The following is a 4722-nucleotide window of genomic DNA, read 5'->3' on the forward strand; positions in this document are numbered from 1 at the left end:
AAAACATATGCTATCTATTCCCTTGGGTATGTATCTAGGAGTGATTCAACTGATCAGACAATAATTCTATGTTTCACTTTCTGAGGAACTGCTAAACCTGTTCTAGCTTCTTAAAGCAGAAACATTGATTTTAGGCCTGTCTCTTTTTCTCTTATGTTGTTGTTGTTGTTGTTGTCAAGTGCCATCATGTCAGTTCCAACCCATAGCAACCCTGTATAGGGTGTCCAAGGAGCACCTGGTGTGGCACTGTGAGTTAATTCACTGGACTGCAAAGTTGATTTGAACTGCTGACCTTTGAACTCCTGACATCGAGTTGGTTCTGACTCATAGCGACCCTGTATAGGGTTTCCAGGGAGCGGCTGGTGAGCCTGAACCACTAACCTTGTGGTTCAAACTGACTTCACTGTCCAGCTCATTAACCCACAGCACCACACAGGCATTGAAAGTTACACATTTTCCTGCCAGTACTTCTTTTACTGTACCACAAACATTTTGATATGCTGTGTTTTCAGTCTCCTTTAGTCTGAAGTGCCGTGGAACCTGCGAGAGCTAGAACATGACAGGGCTGCCTTGCTTTTCTAGGTCTCACAAGTTTTCTACTTTTGACAGGGTAGATACAATTTTACCACTTTCCTATCGCTGTCAATTCGTGGAAAACATTAGAAGTTTCCTTTACCATCTTACAGAGGTTCTGGTCTTTGCAGATTTTACTGTATTTTTTCAACTTCACTTGTGTTTTCTTCTTTGACATTGAAACCTAGTATTTCATTTCCAAGTAGTTGGTGAACAAAAACAGTTGAACTTCTTCACACTTCACAAATATAATAACCTTTCAATATAATTCTTACCCCTCACCCTCTGTGCTCTTATCCTACATTGTGGCTATACATGTCATAAACGGTACCTCTTATCATGATATGAATCTTGCTGCAAACAGCCATTTCTTGTGTTTGAACTCTGCCAGCTTTATTTGAATCTGTAAGTGACTGCTGTCTCTCATCAAATTTCAGAAGTTGTTTTTTTTTAGCTCTTCAAATATTTCTCCCTTTTAAGCCCTTAATCATAGCTACAGTCGCTGCTTCAAAGCCCTTGTCCACGACTTTCAACATCTGGGTCATCTCAGGGTATGTTTCTGTTGACTGCTTCCTGTTCTCCCCTCACCCTTGGTTGTGGGCTAGGCAGCACAAACAGTGTGCGCTCAACTAGTAACTGAAAGTTTGGTGGTTCAAGACCACTCAATGGTGCCACAGAAGAGAAGCCTGGTAATCTGCTTCTGTAAAGAGTCACACACACACACAGAGCCATCACGTTATGACTCACGGTGACCCTATATAAGGTTTCTGAGACTAAATCTTTAAGGGAGCAGACAGCCTGATTTTTCTCCAGGGGAATGGATGGTAGGTTAGAACCAAAGACCTTGTGATTATCAGCCCAACACCATGACCCACAGTGTCACCGAGGATAACTGTAAAGATTACAACCACGAAAACGATATGGAGCTCATGGGGTTGCCATGAGTTGGAATGGAATCAACAGCAACAGGTTTGGGGGTTCTCTTACTCCCAAAAAATCGCTCAGAATGTCGTACCGTTTGCATTGTCTTCCTTTAAAGAACGCTGAGTTTTGCTCCAGCACGCAATTCATTTCTGGCAGTCCTTCATCCTTTGAGACCTGCCTTTAGGCTTTGCTTTGTTAGGCCAGCTCTAGCGGAGTCCTGTTGTGGCTCTGTGGGTTAATGCGCTGGACTGCAAAGCAGTTTAAACTGCAAGGTCGGCGGTTCAAGCTCACCAGCTGCTCCTTGGAAGTCCTACATGGGGTCGCTATGCGTTGGAATCAAATCAATGGCACTTAACAACCACAAAAAGTAGCTATGGATGCTTGGTTTGGCACTGTAGAATCAGCACTGGAATGTGAACCACAAGGTTGGCAGTGCAAACCCACCAGTTGCCCCTCAGAAACCCTACACAGGGTTGCTCTGAGTCAGAACTGACTCAAAAGCTCTTACCAACAGCAAGAGTAGCTATGAGTAGTGGGTAGAGCAGCCCTCACTCTATGGAAGGGGTTAACAGAGAGCTGACCCTTATATAAACAAAGTAGTAAATGCTTTCACACAGGCCATATGGGCTCCAGCTCTGTTACTGCAATGGGATATCAGCCACAGACAATAGGCAAACAAACAGGGACTGCCGATGGTGGGCCAGAGTTGGCCTATAGGCCATCGTTTGTCAGCCCAGCATGATCATTCCTCCTCCAGCCAGACCCTTCTGCTATCTCAGCAGTATTAGAGCCCCGGTCTCTCAGCACTGTGTGACCTTTACTAGCTCCATCCGAGTCCCCAGAGCAGCAACTGTCTGCCAGATCTTATGAAGTCTCATCTTACATACCTGCAACCCAGACCTCAGCTTAGGACCCATAGGGACTCCACATAGAGACTTCTGGGCATACCCACCCTGTACGGCCACCGCCTCTCCAGTTCCTGCCCTGCAATTTCCAGCTGCTTCAGCAGCCCCCAGCCCTGCTCCGTACCACAGCAGCACAGCTCTCTGCTGGGACCCCATCTCTAGGCTGTGGTCAGGGTTCAGGGGCCACAGGGAATGTGGGGCTCACCTCGAGTGTTTCCTTCCACAACAGCTGTCTCATTTGTGCTATCCCGTGTTGTAATTGATTACGGGAAGCACCGTGGCTCTGTAGGATAAGTTCTGGGCTGCAAACCAAAAGGTGGGTGGTTCAAGCCCACCAGCAGCTCCATGGGAAAAAGATGAGGCTTTTTGCTCTCGCAAAGAATCACAGCCTCAAAGAGACCGATACAGGATCGCTAGGAGTCAGAACCAACTTGATGGTACTTAACAACAGTGTTGCTTACAATGGGAGGATTTCCAAATGGCTCGAAGCCGAAGTCCTGGAACTTCATAAATGAGGTAAAAATAATAATTCTTTGCTCACAGAAAGGGCTTAGAAGCAATAAAACCCTAGTAGCAATGAGCACAAGGAGCCCTGGTAGTGTAGTGGGTTATGTGTTGGGCTGCTAACCCCAAAGTCAGCAGTTCGAATCCACCAGCCACTCTGCAAGAGAAAAATGAGGCTTTCTGCTCAGCTAAGGATTTAGAGCCTCAGGTACCCTCTAGAGGGTCACTATAAGTCAGAACTGACTCGATGGCAGCTGTAGCAATGAGCGGAGCTGGAGCCCTGATGTTAGTTTCTAAGCACCTTATCTTTCCCACTTAAAGAAACGGCTCACTGGACAGGTGGCTCTTCCAGGTTTGGAACATAGAAATACAAGGTGTACTGGGAAAACTACGTTGTGCTGGAAAGTAACAAGATGAGGCTTTCTGCTCCCCTCAAGATGGACAGCCGTGGAAACCCTATGCAGGGTCACTAAGAGTCGGAACTAGCTAGACAACACTTAAAACAACAGAAAGCAACGAAGTGCTCAAAGACTAATAGGATTAGAATAAGAACACTTGGGAGCAGCTTGAAGGAACTTTCAGGATCAAAAACAAGAATGATGGTAATGGTTCATAACACATTGGATAAACAAAAACAACACATGAATTTATACTGATACTGAAAAAAAAAACAAAAAAGGGATTGTTGTTACGTGTCATCAAGTCAGTTCAAACTCACAGCAACCAGGTATATGTTTTCTGAGGACTATGAACTTTTGTGGGAGCAGAAAGTCTCATCTTTCTCCTGCAGAGTAGTTGATGGGCTTGAACTGCCCATTGGAGAATTGTTGTTAAGTGCTGCAGAGTCGATTCTGACTCATAGTGACCCTGTACAGGGTTTCCAAGGACCAGCTAGTGGGTTTGAACTACCAACCTTGTGGTTTGCAGCCCAGGGATGATCCTACCATACCAGGAGTCCTAGCTTAATACAGTAAATGCCAAGTTCCTTGGCAGCACAGTGACTAGGCACTTGGCTGCTAAAGGCTGGTAGTCTGAACCTCTTAGCCGCTCCACGGGAGAAAGATGTGGCAAGCTGCTTCCGTAGAGTAAAGATCGACAGCCCTGGAAACCCTATGGGGCAGTTCTCCTCAGTCCTGCAGGTCACTAGGAGACAAAATGGACCCAACTGCAACGGGTTTGGTTTATATTAAGTGCATGATACATGCAGAAAGAATGACATAATTTTCTTTTAGAAATACCAAGTAATTTAGGCATAGATCATCAATTGATGCTAAAACCAATATTGTTGGGAAGCAGGATATTTACATGATCTCATTTTACATTTTATCACCCAACAGATGACTCAATGGTTAACAATGGAAGGTGCGCTCTGACAGATACTATCTTAAGTGATCCAGCTCAGAATCATCAATAACAGGGCAAACTACATTATCTAACTACTGAAGTACGGCAACAGGAAGACCACGTCACTTACACACTATTCAAGCAAAAAAGCTTAATCTGACCTAATTGTGAGGAAACATTGAAATCAAGAGATATTTGCTTGGATTCAATGTCATGAAAACACAGAAAGGCAAGAGAGGACTATTCTAGGTTAAAGAAAAACAGTGACATGACAACAGAAGTCAAGCTGTGATTGGTAATTGGATCCTGGGTCCACTGTTTTGTTTTGTTTTTTTTCAAAGCAATGGAAAATTTGGAGATAGTTGGGGAAATTTGATTATGGTCTGTAATTTCTATATTCTATAACACTACATCTCAATGTCAAGAAAACAAAAATCCTCACCACTGGACCAATGAACAACATTCTTATCAA

Source organism: Chrysochloris asiatica, unplaced genomic scaffold (genome assembly GCF_000296735.1).
Source record: "Chrysochloris asiatica unplaced genomic scaffold, ChrAsi1.0 scaffold00040, whole genome shotgun sequence".
Classification (NCBI taxonomy): domain Eukaryota; kingdom Metazoa; phylum Chordata; class Mammalia; order Afrosoricida; family Chrysochloridae; genus Chrysochloris; species Chrysochloris asiatica.